The following is a 16,263-nucleotide window of genomic DNA, read 5'->3' as shown; positions in this document are numbered from 1 at the left end:
TGTGTAGAAAAACCTGCTTACTACGCTGATTGCTATTACTGTATTAATCCATGGAGAGTTAAGCACAGGGCAAGACAGATGGTGCATGCAGGATGCCAAGTTTTTTGCATGTGTCATGTAAGTACCAACACTGTACAATGGAGATAATGTCCAAAAATCACCACTACCAACCAGTTACTACACACAACCATGTACAACACCTGACCATCTCACATAAAAACAACCATTTCCAGCGCGATTGTGCAGTTCCGTTGAGGTATGCTGGCCCAGTAGCACAGATGGAAGTATGGAATGGCATACATCTCCATGAAGGCAACAGTCCTAACTCACTGACAAGTGTGCTATTTATTTTATTTATTTAACATTTGTTTACTGGGAAAGTCCAACTTGGAATGAAGTCAATTTTCAGAGGAGGCCTGGGGAGAAATGCTCCAGATGCATGTCTTTGAAACATTTTCAATGTACAGTGTCCAGAATATTAATGAGGGTTTAGCTTAATGCCTTTATATGAATTTCTGCTCTACTGTTACTGAAAATGGCATCAGTAAACAAATGGGTTTCTTTAGCAGGGCTTAAAAGCCCACTGATTCTATTATCGATAATTACTTTCCATAAAATGACTTCCACTGAAGTACAATGTTACATGCCAGAATGACAATACCTCTCAACCCTTCTCAACATCATAATGGCAGAGTAATTGAAAATAAACCTACATGAGAGATTTGCAGAGTTCTTTTGTTACTACATGTAGAAAATTAAAAAAAAAAATTAGGATTCATTTATACACTGCATTCAAGATAAGGCCCTGCCTATTATGGAAAAACTGCTGTACCTTGCCACTGTAGGTTTCTCTCAAAAGGTTTCTGGATTCTTCTTCTCCACTGCTGAATATTGCTGCTACACTTAGCAGACAGAATGAAGTAGAGTTCTCAGGCCAGCTAACACAAGATGTTCCCAATTATCCCTCCTTATGAAGGATAAGCCCTGTGAGTAGTTGTGCCAATGGGAAAAATTATGAAAAATGGTAAGTGTCCTCAGATTATTAGAGCAAAAATAGTTTCTAACTTTTCTCTGTTACATGAAACAATTATTCTACATCAGAAACACCTTAATATGGTATAAATCAGTAAGAATTCAAATTCCATAAAATGAGCTTGTATTTTAGAGAAAAATTAGTAGGTCTCATTTGCACTGATTGTGGATATATCATCTTTCAAGTTTCTGTAAAAAATGTCCCACTTTGGACATATGAAAAGTGGCAACCCTAACAGCATATCTTGCAGCAGGTCTGCCTAAGAGCAGTAGTTTCACACTTTTTTGTAACCTTTGTTCTCACTCTTTTTTGTATTCTCTGTATCATAAAGCTTACACAAACAGTATGTCATTTTTTAGCAAAATTGCACTAATGCTGTATTTGCTGTCTTAGGAGCTGGGGTCATAGATGGAAAGTCACTTGACTAGTCCACCTACCTAGTTAAACAATGTAAAATAAATAAAACAAATAAATAAAATTAAAAAAAAAATAGAGAGGAGGAAAAATATAACACTTTAATACTATCTTAGTGCCTCGACATACAAGCCTTCAAAGAAATAAAAAACATTACATAAAATCCTATTTTATAACACCATTAATTAATACTCCAATCAAATCATTAAATAATACACCAATAGAAAATAGCAATCAATTAATGTAATACTTTCCAATTGCATTCAAGATCCAAATCTAAAGGTGTTAAAATGCCAGACTTTAAGATGTATACTGTCTCTTTATAATGCAATTTCTTTTTTTACTTCAACATAATTTCATCATTTCACAGTCTCTAAAATAGTACCCCTTAAGCAGCTACTACCCACCCCATGGCATAATGTATAATGAGCTGCTACACGGCTATCAGCTTTATTATGTTTAATATCCCTAAGATCTCCTGTAGTCTAACTTTGAAGGACCTTTTTGTTTGTCCAATATAGAAAAGGTCACAGCATTATCTCAGAGTATAAACAACACCCACACTATTACAACTAACAAACTGCCTTGGAACACAGGTTACTTGATTAATTTTATCAAAAAATGGAGCTATATATTTACAAATGGGACACTTCCCACAAGGAAATGTTCCCAAAGGTTTAGGTTCTACCCATAACTCCATCTCTGAAACCACAACGGAGCTATGAACAATTATGTCCTTTATGCTTTTTCCCCTTTTCAAAGAAGGGGAAGGTCTATTAGGTAGCACATCGTTTAATATTCTATCCTTTAATAAATAAGCCCAATAATACTTAATGACATCAAAGATCTTATCTGCAATAACCTTATATGTAGTGACGGAATACACTTTTCAATCTATTGTTTGTGTAGCATTACTTACACTCTTTACTTCTCTAAGATAAAAGCTCCCACTTCTTTTATGTTAATACTACTTGCATCTTGATTTCTACCAAATAATCGACTTAAGGCTTTTTCAACACAAAAATCATAACCTTTCTTTAAAAAATAACTACAATTCCTCCATCACAATATTATCTCTATTACAGAATCTGGAGACCCGTAAAAGTTCACTACAAGGCAATGAGTTTATTAAATGAGATGGGTGGCAAATTTTACCATCCAAGAAATGATTGGTGTCAGCAAACTTCATATGGACTCTAGTTTGTATATCTTCCCCTACTATACCCTCTAATTCTACATCTAAAAAGGTAACTTTCTTACTAAACTGTACACAATCAAATTGAATACCAAAACTGTTACATTGCAAACCATCAATAAACTCATTTATTAAAACTTCTCCTTCACATAAAAATAAGGTAATCAATAAACCTAAAATATTTTACTACATCCTCATTATAAAATTCTAACTGATACAAAAAAAACAAACAGGTTTGCACACATGGGGGCAAATGATGCCTCCATGGCCTTTCCTCTCATTTGATGAAAAATGTCTCCATTAAATTCAAAAAAATTATATGTTAAACTGAAATAAAGTAACTCAATCACATAATTCATTAAAAGGACCATCTCCTAAAAATAATTTACTGTTTCAATACGTAAAGAGTGACTTATATGTGTATATAGGCTTTTAACATCCATAGTCAACCAGTAATGCTCATCTTTCCATCTTGCAGATTATATCCTCTCTAAAAAAATCAAAAGAATCACATATATAATTTTAAGTTTCATAACTAGTTGCAACAAATTATGAAGCAATATACCTATATTGTGTAAAAAAAATAATTAGCAGCTGATACTATTGGCTGACCAGGTGGAGAAGATAAGTTCTTATGAATCTTTGGTAGACAAGAAAATCTAGCTATAGTACATTCTTAAATAGTGAAGTTTCTATCAATATCATCCCTTGAAAAATATCCCAATCTATAGCCTTTATTTATTAAGTCTTGCAATTCTAGTAAAGACCTTTCATATTCAGTAATTGTTACTTTATTGTGCATATTAACATTATTTAAATTTTCATCACACATTTTCTTATATTAAATATAATGTATGACAACTATTTTATGGCCTTTATCTGCTGGATTACAAGATCACATCATTTACTAATATCCTTTAAGGATAACCAGTCAGCTTTAGTTAAATTATAAACAACATTTTTCCTAATCTTTGACACATCAATACACATTTTTTTCAAGAGCAAAACCAATTACCGAAGAGAAATTTTTAACACTTTCATTTACAAAAGGAGGAATTAATTCACTTCTCCAGGAAATCTGAGAAGTATCCAATAAACAATATGCATTAATATCAGCTTGAAAAGAAGAATCACATGAAAAATATATTTTGTCACAACTCTCTATAGAACTGTCCAATACATCATTTATACTTTGGTCATCAGACTGTCATTTCAAAAAATGATTAATCAAATGTAGTTTATTAGCAAAATGAAACATTTCCATTTTTAAAATATGTAACCTAAGCAGTATTGTTGGTACACATTTAAGCCCAGGATTGAGAATGGACATCTCTACATCAGACTGTATACATCCAGATAAATTTAAAACCAAATTTTAATTTCTGTTATACAACACAACTCTTGCACAGAACTTAAAAAAGTCTTAATGTCAATACCATTTCTTTTTCTTCCCTTGCCACTGATGTTTCTCCCTTGTGGTATCCAAACGACCTCACTTAAGGCTGGAACTTCCTTCCTGTTAACCATTCCGAAAATTACTCTGCATATATCCAGGTTGTTTAGCAGCCGGTAGTGGGGGGGTAGGTTGTTTCTTCCTCTTCTTCCCATTCAGTAGCACTTAGCTTGCTTCAGAAGAAGTGGAAGAAACTCCATGCTGTTGGAAATTCCCCTCATTTCCGGGGGGACTCCCGCCCTTCTGGCCTCTATTATTTTTGCTTCTTGCCCCAAAGGCTGAACCATTATTATAGTCTTTAATGTCCCTATTTATCTTTTTCATTTTCTGCTCTATAAAATTCTTTGAAAAATCTTGCAGTTTCTCATTAATCCCTCCTATTAATTGTTCAAAACGGGAGGAACTAAGCTGAGCAGATAATGGGGAATATAAAGACGAAATTTCTTCTTTCAACAATCTCTGTTTTACAGTGTCCCTCTCATTATTAAGAGACATTATTGCATTATAAAGAGACAGTATACATCTTAAAGTTTGGCACTTTAACACCTTTAGGTTTGAATCTTAAATGTAATCAGAAAGTATTACTTTAATTGATTGCTATTTTCTACTGGTGTATTACTTAATAATTTGATTGGAGTGTTAATTAATGGTGTTATAAAATCGAATTTTATACAATTTTTTTTATCTCTTTGAAGGCTTGTATGCCGAGGTGCTACGATACTATTAAAGTTTTATATTTTCCTCCTGTTTTTTATTTTGTTGTATTTAACATTTATTTTGGTGATTTGTGTTAAAACAAATAAATACTCTGTTAGGACTATTCTCACTTGATGGCTTTATGAATTCTGCCCCGCGCATGAAATTAAAAGGCTGTGCTATACACGTAAAGCATGTATGAAGTGAAACATATACAACTTATAAACACTATATCCAAGCAAATAAAGGGTAAACACAACATATATGCAACAAAAGGGGGGGAGTGATGCATATAAACCATCTATTATGGCAAAAACATGTATTGCACATGTACAGCATGGTTCACAACAAGTTTTTAAACACGCCATCCTGAGAAGCTGCTAGGTAATAAAACAGCTGTTATCACACAAAACACTGATCTGTGTAAAACTTGCAATGAAAACATGACATATGGATATGTCTGAAAGTCTGGGTCATAAATGGATTTGGACAGTCTCATAGAAGACATCATATAAACATGATATTTAGATTTGATCATTTCCATTTGAGGGAAAAAGCCATACCACAGATGTACGCGGACAAAGTCAATCTTCAATGCACAGCAGGGAAGAAACTTTATTCTATTTGGAAGTGCACAGAATACTTTGGCCCTTGTTTTAGCTTTCAGTTCTTAATCACTTCACATGACATTCTTAATATCAAGTGTGCATGCTCAAACACCTGCAATTTTTTTCTGCAATGTCTACCTGAAGAAAATTCTTAAAAATAAACATGAATATTTTTTCCATCTTTTCTACCTCATGAAATCAAATGCGAAGTATCTTCTGCAGCTTATTAGGTGGTCATAGAGCATTTTTGGATGGAATCCTGATCTAGAAAAAGATCACCCAAGGGTAGGAAACTTTAGTCTGAGGAAAGGCAAGAAAGTGCTCAAATTAATTTTGGGTTTCTGTCTCAGTTTAACAGCATTCAGCAAATTTATAAGCAGTTAAAAATATTTTTCTAAATATCTTACTATTGCAAAACCATTGTTTATGTCTACTCTTGTCGAAAAATTAGTAAGTATCCATATCTTTAAACTAGATAAGTGGATATCTTACTCATGACATAGACAAAAACAAAAAGCCCTGTAAATGCCAGACTACTGCTCCAGCTACCAAATCTGTCAACTCTTCTCCAGTCACAGAGACCCAATGATTTCACTGATTTCCTTTTCTTCTGTAGAGAAAGCAATGTGCGAATTTAAATGAAACATCCAACAGTGCCAGCACATTTGAAACTAAATGAATACAATGTCTTTGGGTTTCAGCTCAGGTATGGATTTTTTAATTTTTGTTCCTGCTACTGCAGACATTTCAGTTATCCATGTTCAACCTACATAGATATCTGAATCTCTGGCCACCGATAATGCAATTTTTCTTTAACTGCCAATACCAATGGAAGCCCTGCCTACAAGCGGAATGACACTGTATACCTGGATCACAGTTTATGGAATTTCTCTAATCTTGAAGTACTTCCAGAACATACTGCATGACAATATACAAAATAAAACTAGCAAATAAACAAAACAAAGAGCATGATGCACTGTACACCTTGGCATTTCAAAGGATAAATTATAAAACAAAAACAGTTCCAGTTATAACTACTGCTCCCTACTGATTGACTAAAAAATCACATCCATTAAATTGCATCTTTAAATGTGTTTTTAAATACATTTTTAAAAACATTTCTAAATACGTATTTCAAATGCATCTAAAATATTTGCATCTTATTTAAAAATGGACAATAGATACAAACATAACATACACTTCCTCATCACATTCAATAAATACACATTATCAAATACAAAAATATAAATATTTTCAAATAAATTAATTTCCAATACTGATTTTCATTCAAATATTCAAGTTAACTTCAAGATTTAGACCCTTTGGAAGTAACATCCTGAAGTTAAGAATCATTTTACTTTCTAGATTCAATACCTTCATAGCAAAATCACCCCCTCTTACCACACAAGGTTGGCCCAATACACAAGAAAACAGTCTCATCAGAACCACTGTGAGCAGTATGGAAATGTTCAGCAAAGAAACTATTCATATTTACAATTCGAATATCCCCCAAATGTTTTAAAATTTTAATTATTTTGGTCTGACCAATGTACCACTTAATATTTTCACATCAATATCTCAAGATGTACACTATCCCACAAGAACTACAATTAAAACACCCCTTAGAAATGAATTTACTACCATTAACGCATGCTCCTGACAAATTCTTGACCTTTTTGCCAATTTTACAATGACCTCAAAGGAATGGACAACTTAGGTGGTGAAAAAGTACTCACACGTGAAAGTGAAGGAATAGGCAACTTTAAATACCCAGTTCAAAAAAAAAACATAAACAACTATCAACATAATTTTCATTCTCAACAATTTTACATAGTGAGAACTGATTTTCATACACAGATAATTCCAACAAAAGATAATCATCCTTGACATCAAACGCCTCATGTGTACAAGAGCCTACTCCCCATCACCATTACTGAAAAATACTCTCAAATGCAATTTTCTGCAAAACTTTTTCACATTAATAATTGCATCAGCCAAAGTGGGAATCATAGTGGGAACAAACTTTTTACCCCTACCAAACACTTTTAAACCTTCACTGGATATGTTTAATCAGATTACCTGTAAAACGTGTATGAGAATCCACAGCAATGTTATTCTGCTCAATGATACTGTTTTTTTAGTAGTTGTTCCTGACTCCCAGCTAAGCTAAACACACTAAAGTTAACATAAGTACAAATACACAGCACAAGGTTTCTGAATTAGCTAAACAGCACATTGTAGCTAATAAAGATATTACTTTTATTCTGTAAGGTCCTGCATATATTCAAAAGAAAACAAACACAGAAAGGCAAGGTACCTTTTCTCCAAGCAGACATACCTACAACCAGTCTGTGGATTGAGTGACTGTTTTTTTGTCTGATTCACTCCTACCCGAGACCAGCCCCTGCTCCAATTAGTCATTACACTTTACAACCCCCCCTTTCTCCTCATCCAATATGGTCTCAGCAAAGGTGATTTAAACCTCCACCCTCCCCCTCCAATATGGTCTCAGCAAAGGTGATTTAAACCTGCGGTGCCATCTTGGATTCCCAAAGCAGCTGTCTGTACCCCTCTGGCCTTCTGTATACCTTGTAGTAAGTGCTTATTCTTTCTGAAACAACAGTTGCAAAGTTATTATAGTATTTCTCCTTTTTGTCTTTTTAGTTAAACCCACAAAAAATCATCTATAAGCCCACAGACACATAGAAGTGCATTATCGCCTGGACTGCTTTGCCCTGTACTAACGTACAGTGCTGTGAAGTCAGAAACTAAATTAGCTCAGCTAGGACAAATACATCACCTGTCTAGCTAGAGAACAACTGCAGTGTAGGTTATTCTCCTATATTTTGTACACTGTTTTAAAAGGTATTGACTGTAAGGCAAGAGGATAGCACACTATGGGAACCCCCCCCATCACAGCTCACATCCAACTCAAGAATTACCCAGCTTCCCTGCACTTTATCAGACTCTACACTCCAGTGTACATGGTATCCAACATACTGACCTGGACGAGCTGCAATCTATGGATTCTTTTTGTGCTTACAGTCAGCCCCAGCTCAACCTTTCTACTAAGATCTCATACTTCCCACACCAGCCATTCAACCTACTGGCTAATTAGAGGTAAAAAAAACCTTCTACCCAAACAAGTTCATCTCCTCACTATATAGCTGCAACTGGGAATCACTCAGACAGCTACCCCTTGAAGATGCAGTCAACTCCTTCAACACCACCTTCCTTGACATACTAAACTGCCACGCACCCTCTCGAACAATCAGAGTAAAATCTAACTATGCACCCTGGCTTAGTAAGGAATGCAGAGCCTTACTCAAGGCTAGAGATAAGGCATGGGAACAGTTCCACAAACACAAAACCCCATCAACAAGACAAAGATTCCTAGAACTGCGAAATAAAGCCAAGGAAAAAAAAAAAATAAAATAAAAGAAATTAGTAAGATCAGACAAAACCAACTACTACCATAATATCCAGAAAAATACCACAATAACCCTCAAAAATTCCGGGCTGCAATTAATATACTTCTACCAGGCAAATCAGCTACTCCTACCACATCAGCCATCAATCCTGACAGCATAGCAACCCAGTTCAATAAATACTTTACTGAAACTATCCAAACCCATGCTACTACTGTCTCCACTACTCCAACCCCATACACAGGCCAACAAAGCACCAACTCCCAAAATAGCTGCAACATCTTTACATTCCACCCAGTGTCTGCTGATACCACATGAAAACTATTAACTAAAACCTACCACATTAGCCACCGACAACCTCTCAGCAGAATTTCTGCAAACCACAGCAGATACTTTAGAATACCCAGTAGCCATACTCCTACAGATCATTATCAGAAAACATGGTCCCAGATATTTGGAAAATCTCACACATAATACCCTTACATAAAGGAGGTAACAACTGAACTTACTAATTATAGGCCAATTGCCATCTTGTCCCCTTATCTAAAATCCTAGAGAGGACTATACACACTCAAGTAATGACTTACCTTAACACAAATAAACTATTGTCAAACACTCAACACGTTTTCTGCCCCTCTCACAGCACTGCCACCACCCTCATGTCCTTCACAAACCCAGTGAACCACTATAGAAACAGAGGACTGTTTGCATCTGCTACATTTTTAGACTTGTCAAATATATGGTCAATCATGACAAACTCAGAATTTTCTCCACCCTAAATCTCAGTAACTCCACTATCGCATGGTTCAGAAGTTACCCATCAGGACAACAGCAGGCCGTCCAATGGCAACAACAACTTTCCTTTCTTCTCCCAGTTACCTTAGGGGTTCCAAAAGGCTCCATCCTTGGACCTCTACTCTTCACCCTCTTCACCAACCAGCTCCACACTACAAGCCACTGTTATAGAATATGCAGATGACTCTACGCTAATCTGCACAGCTTCCTCCCTTCATGACTTCCACACCACAACCCAAGACTCCTTCCTGTCCACAGAAATATGGCTCAGCAAATCCCAACTCATACTAAACCCCAACAAAATAAAGCTCCTTATCTTCTCCCCAACAAAAGTGACCCCTTCCTCCCAAACTTTCATCATCCTATCCAAAAATAAAACCACCATCATCCCTACAACTCATACCAAACTGCTGGGTGTAGAAATCGACAACAATGAAGTTCGGTATACACATAGCACAAACCATTAAGAAGGTCCACAAGAAACTAGTTTTACTTTACAGAAACAAACAATTCCTAACTAGACACTCAAAAGTCACTATTGCTCACGCATTTCCCATCTTCCCTCCTATATATGCCTCCCCAATCCTAACCAACCTCCACAAATCTGAACTAACCAAACTAGATTCTTATAATAAAATTGCCAAGTTTGCCACTGATGCCCCATACAGAACAAATCACTGTACAGCTCTTAAAACAACTAGAATGGCTAGAACTTCCTCAGCTACTATGCTTTAATCAGTTAACATTTGCCCACAAAATACTGCATCAACCAGACAAAACCCCTGTCCTTCAAAATCTATTACAACCATATATCACTTTCAGACCCCTCCGCTGTAATAATAAATTCCTACTAGACACCACCAAAGAAAATAATACAGCTGGAGAATAACTCTTCTCAAACTACATCCCTAACATATGGAACAAACTGCCACCCAAATTACTACCTGCTGCTCTTTAATACAGTTTAAAAAACTCCTAAAACTACACCCAAAAGACTCCTGGCTCTGTTCTTGTAACTGCCCTGGATAGACCTCTAACTGCTCAACTCTACATCTCTTAACTAACTTTGTATCTCATTGCCCTCCCAGTAAATCCTAACTGAGGCATCTGTCATCTCCTTCTCTCAGGAGTCTCTTTCTTCCCAAGCATGACAAATGACTTTTATACATATGGACATACTCATACTATGATGTCTATTGTACACATTTATCTAAGACATTTTATATTTATCTTTTTGTAACTTTTATGTTTTACACTACGAGCTTGCTTGCAGACAAGCCTTTTTATTTTACAGTGTATATAAATTTTATGTTTTTGTACAAGTCTTATATTACCTGTAACTGTAACTCCAACTTGTAATTTTGCTTAACTGGAGCTTTTCTCCCTGGGTCTCCGCTGAAAAAGGACCTGTGTCCAATCGGACTTTCCCAGTAAACAAATGTTAAATAAATACATAAAATATAAATATTATCCCCTGCACCCATGACTCTTGTAATTTCTAAACAGGATCTCAGGTGCTGGGATGAATGACCACCCAATGCCTCCAGATTACAGTTGGGCCTCCTTTCAGGAGTGCTGGTAGGACTTGTCAGAGAAAGCATCTCTAGATCCTTGGTTTTATGGATCCCCTCTGCTGCAAGGGCTACATCTTCCATTTGATTTCCCCTCTCTGTCCCTGAGGGAACAGTCTCTATGTGGCTCTTGGAAGGGACCCTGGGATCTCTCGAACCCCTTTTTTCAATTACCCCATTGATTCCTAGAAAAGATTAGTTGAGGGGTCGAAAAAAACATGCCCACGACAGACACGGCTTACCTTCCTGCTCACACCTAGAGAATGTGTCTTTCACTTTGGGGCCAAATAAGGAACTTCCATCAAAGGCTGCACTGATGAAGGAAGCTTTGAAAGCTTCCACAAAAAGTCACATAAGTGCATCCAGACATGCCTTCTGATGGAAATATCTGTCACCCTTAATGTACCTCCTGCTGCATGGGAGATGAGCCTAATAGATGAATTGGAAACAGACTGAAGGGTAGCCAACTGTGAAGCAATAGTGCTCTCTGCCTCAGAGGTTATGGTCCAGAGAGGGACTTGGAAAGTTCCTTAATCAAATCTCTCTGGAGTGTTGTAAAGTGTGACAAATAGTTCAGTGACCAGACGGCAAAGGTCACTGAAGCATAAACATGCTTCCCAAACATGTCCAATGCCCTAGGCTCCCTGTTCGGGAGGTGGACAGAGGAATTTTGTTCTGCTACTTCACTCTTCACGGCTGCTGCTACAACCATGGCATCAACCTATACTGCCTTGCTCGAAAAGGTTCTGTCCTTAGGTGGTGCCAGGACCCTGTCTGTTCTCTTGGGGATTTGTTCAATGGTATCAGGTTCCTTCCATGCCCACCGAGAGACCAAATCAATGAGCTCATTGGTGGGCAGAATCACCTACGAGGTAGATGGGCTAACACCAAAAGCCTCTAGGAATACAGACTTCTTTTGGGAAGGGTTGTCAGGAAACCAACCACTCCTTTACTTTAGGAGTCTAGAATGTCTACAAATTAGATATTGTTGTGTGGTGATCCTGGGGATCCTCGCCCCTCATCGATCATCAGCATCTTCTATGACGGACTCTACCTCAAGAGTCCAGGTGTCTCCTTTTGCACTTTTTCTTCCTGGGAACTTCTTTGGTGGGATGTTCTAGAGAAGTGTCAAAAGAAATCAGTACACCCTGTTGGGTATCCTGGTGACTAACCTGGGCTGGCTGTCACTGTAGTAAGGATGAGTGAGACTCAAGATGCAGAGACAAATATGCTAGGCTAGCCAGAGTCAAAGAAGGTGGAGAAGTTCGAGCTCTAGGGGTAGAGAAAGCTCACTCCACTACCTGAAATGGTGAATGCCTTGGAGAGAAGGAAACTGATGGCTCTGAAAAAACATGCTTACGGGCCATAAGCTCCCTCCTCCCTGCAGGCAGTGCACTCTGAAAGGGAGTCAGAAATGAGCTGTCTAATGCCAATGCTCTGAAGGGAAGAGATGGCTCTGACAGCTTCAGTCAACCCACACACCTTGGATCTGGTGACAACACTACAGAGCTAGTCCACTCAGAGACACCACCAGAGATGAAGATACCAGTATCTTCGGATCTTATGTAAATGACTCCAGAATCTTCCCATAAGGCATCTCTGATACTAGAGGCTGGATAAGACAAACAGCTAACAAAGGGAGGTTGTACTAATAAGGGTATCCATATCCAATGGTGTCAGAGCTGGGAGAACCCCCATTTATATCTGCATCGAGAGGAACGTTGTCATCATCCTGTCCACGTTGGCTTTGATCAAGCTTGTGGAAGAATGTGTCGAAGATGGTAGTCTGGACGTAACTGGATTCGGGGCCAAGGGTGGTGATCGGATCTCAAGAGATTTTTCTGTTCTGGTTTCCTGATTGATGAGCTGAGATCTGAAGCCTTAGAAAGTTGCAAAGGAGGTTCCAAACCCAAAGCTGATGAAGAGGTTGGTTCCTGGGAACAATTCCTAGAATCATTTCTCTCTCTCATTTTTTTTCTTTAAAGGGCTTGAGCCCCAGATGATGCTGATGAATGTAGATTTAGAGGGTAGCAAGCCTCTGAGTATTAATTTGCTTTTTTCTATCTCTAAGGGAGCTAGAGCTGAAGCCCATAGATAGATCACCTAGCATCAAGGTATGATGGGCCAAGGCAATACATGCATTTGGAATGCATGTACAACAAGGAAATCTTATGGCCATAAGCCATACATTTCTTGTAACCCAAGGGCTTCTCCGACATTATTCCAGGTGAAAAGAGAACAAGGAAGAAAACAATTTTAAGGAAGGAGAAAGACAAAAATACATAAAAATAATAATATACCAACAATGGTACTATATAGGTATGAAACATAAGAAAAATACCAACAACTGTAAAAAAAAAAAAAGAGTACACAAGTACTTTAGAAAGTTGAGTGGGAAAAGGGAGGAAGCATAATAGGAATTATAAAGGTAACAAAAGTGAAAATTACAGATATATATTAATAGAAACACACTCACAGTACCCAAAATCACTAGAGATTCAAGAGGAAAACAGTGACCACATCCATGCGTGAAAGCGGCAAATAAGATCAGATCAGAGGTATTTTAGGAACTATGGGATTATGGGAAAGGGAGGAGTTCAAGAATTTTCAGTCATCCACGAGCTAGTAGAAGCATCAAAGTTGGATCACCCTTATAGGTTGTCTCAATGACAGCCTCTCTTGATCTCTCACCCCGGTTATGGGAAATGAATGCCTCTGATAATTGACAGGCAGTGGGGTTAAAAATAAAAAAGGGAGGGGGCGGGCAACCTGGTATATTGAGTTTCACCCCTGATGACAGCAGGAAAGTGGAGGCAAAACAGAGGTTCTTTAAAATCTGTTCATTCTGCTTTTCTGGTTTACAATTTAAAACTAAAATTAAGTTTAGGATAAAAGTTGGTATAATGGCTAAGGTATTTATCTCTCAGAACACAAGGTGCAGGGTTTGATTCTCACCTCCCCAGGGGAAACTGGCTAGGCTTAAAATGGAGAAATAAATAGCAGGATCTGACCAACGTAAATCACAGAGTAAACAAGTGCCAATTGGGTAGTTGCAAGAAAATTTATTGATATAAAAAATTCAAACATTGGAAACAGTGCCATTTTATATATCTTTCCCTATTAAGTCAATTAACAATTAGTGAGGAGTGCTACTTTAGTGAAGCAACACTCATAATTTAAAAAAAATGCTCATATGTTTTAAAAAAGAAATACCATATTATAAAGTGTTGCACATTTGAAACATAAAATACACTGTTTAAAAATGTAATGCTAATGCTCATGTATTAACTCTAGTAGCAAGTTTGTATACATATAAAACCTGTTAAATGAACTGCATTATCAGTTATGTTAAAAACTGTATTCCTGTTCAACTGTAGAGAGAAAACTTATTGAAAAAAAGTATACAGCAAAAAGTTTACTGTAGTTAAAAAGTCACACTCTCATTTAAACCTGGGGCCTACTTTTGCTCTAACCTGAAGGTGCCTGCTTTGGACAATTGAGTGTTCGCTCTGGTATGGTTGTTCTGCTGCCCATGACCTGTTGGGCTAAAGTAGTTAAAAGTGTTAAGGGTATCCTTTTTCAAAAAATAGGGAAGTTCCGTTTGTAAGAGTCCTTACAAACGTGTTCGTTGGTTGAGATGTTTTAGCTACTTTTGGACGAATGATCTAAGGTACTCCTACTCAATTTGTTGTTGGTATAGGTTGCCCCTTTGAGTAGAGTGGTGATTTAAATTGGGAGTTCTTTCCTTCCTTTGTCAGCCAGCCTTTACTCTCATCTGAGTGGTTCACTATATTTTAAATTGTGTTCTTTCTTCGATGTTCCCCCCTGTTGTTGTTACTGATATAACTACCCACATTTGGTTTATTGACCCATCGTGATCTACCAGACAGGATATACCATCCCCCCTTATATATTCAATGAGGTCCATTCTAATTTTCGTGCTTTTCAATTAAGGATTCTAACACAAAAAATTGATCTCTATCGTCAAACTTTATCATAGTTGAATTTTATTTTCTGAAAATTTCTGTCATTCACTAATGAGTTGTTTAAACCATTTAGAAGAGCTAGGGAAGAGAATATCCATATTCCAAAAACCATAAAATTTACAGCATTTAAAATTTCAATACCAGCCCTGTCATAGTTTCTCAATATATTTGAGTTCCCATCTGTACATTGTTAGGGAACTTAAACGGGAACAAACCCTTTGCACAGTAGACCCTTTGGTACTTTTAAATGGACAAAGACCCAATGTGCTCAGAGCCACTGCTCTAGAAGCAGAGATTAGACGGGGAGAAGGGGCTTCTAAAACACCAGTACCATCTTGTGTGTAGAGATTGCACTTCTTTCCAAGTTAGAGAGATGTTTCCAGGAGCCATGAACCAGTAGCACCAAAACGATCAAAAAACAAAAATAAATAAATAAAAACAGTATCACCAGAAAAAAAAAAAAAGCAAGCTCAGATCTGACCAAAATGCTCATGTATTAACTCTAGTAGCAAGTTTGTATACATATAAAACCTGTTAAATGAACTGCATATCAGTTAATGTTAAACTGTATTCTTGTTCATAATTTTTTTTTTAAATTAAATATATTTGGTGAATGTTAAAACAATTTTACAAGCGAGCTCTTCTAATTTTGAGAACACTGCTGATGTTAACACTCATTTAAACCTGGGGCTCTACTGCTCTAACCTGGAGGTTGCCAGAAAAGTTCTCTATATTCTAGACTTGTTTCCAGTATTCCACCCCTAGCATAAGTACTTGTTCCAATACAAAGAACTTGAATTTGAAATTCTTGAAAACCAAGGACCATGCTTATATAAAGCATTTGATAATATTTTTCAATTCATCATGTGGGAAAAAATAGCCAGGGAATTGTTATGGCTAGCTTTGTATATTGTCCTTTGACAATGCCCTTTTTCTGATAAGGGGTGTAGGCTTAAAATGGGTCACAAGGGCTACTAGCCTAGCACTTGCCTATGAACAGAAACTATGAACCCAGTATGCTTCATGAAGAAAAAAAAAATATTTGTGTCAATACAAAGATGCTGCTTGTCACATCAACAAAATT

The 16,263-nt window shown here is 36.9% G+C and overlaps 1 protein-coding gene across 8 annotated transcripts in view; it reads right to left on the bottom strand.

The window, feature by feature from the left end:
- Positions 1–16,263, bottom strand: part of LOC122789279 (dynamin binding protein) — a 1,317,438-nt gene that overhangs the window by 960,351 nt on the left and 340,824 nt on the right. Inside the window, exon 1 of one of the 8 annotated variants that reach the window (XM_044056585.1) lies at positions 833–909. The exons of the other annotated variants lie outside the window; for them this stretch is intronic. The gene's annotated coding sequence lies outside the window, so the exon portion shown is untranslated. Of the gene's footprint in view, positions 1–832; positions 910–16,263 lie in introns of those variants that run through there. 8 annotated transcript variants of the gene reach the window in all.

The sequence above is a fragment of the Protopterus annectens genome, chromosome 14.part0 (assembly GCF_019279795.1).
Source record: "Protopterus annectens isolate FY-2018-M chromosome 14.part0, PAN1.0, whole genome shotgun sequence".
Classification (NCBI taxonomy): domain Eukaryota; kingdom Metazoa; phylum Chordata; order Ceratodontiformes; family Protopteridae; genus Protopterus; species Protopterus annectens.
The sequence above is the reverse complement of the archived record's forward strand: the minus strand, read 5'-3'. Positions and strand labels throughout refer to the sequence as shown.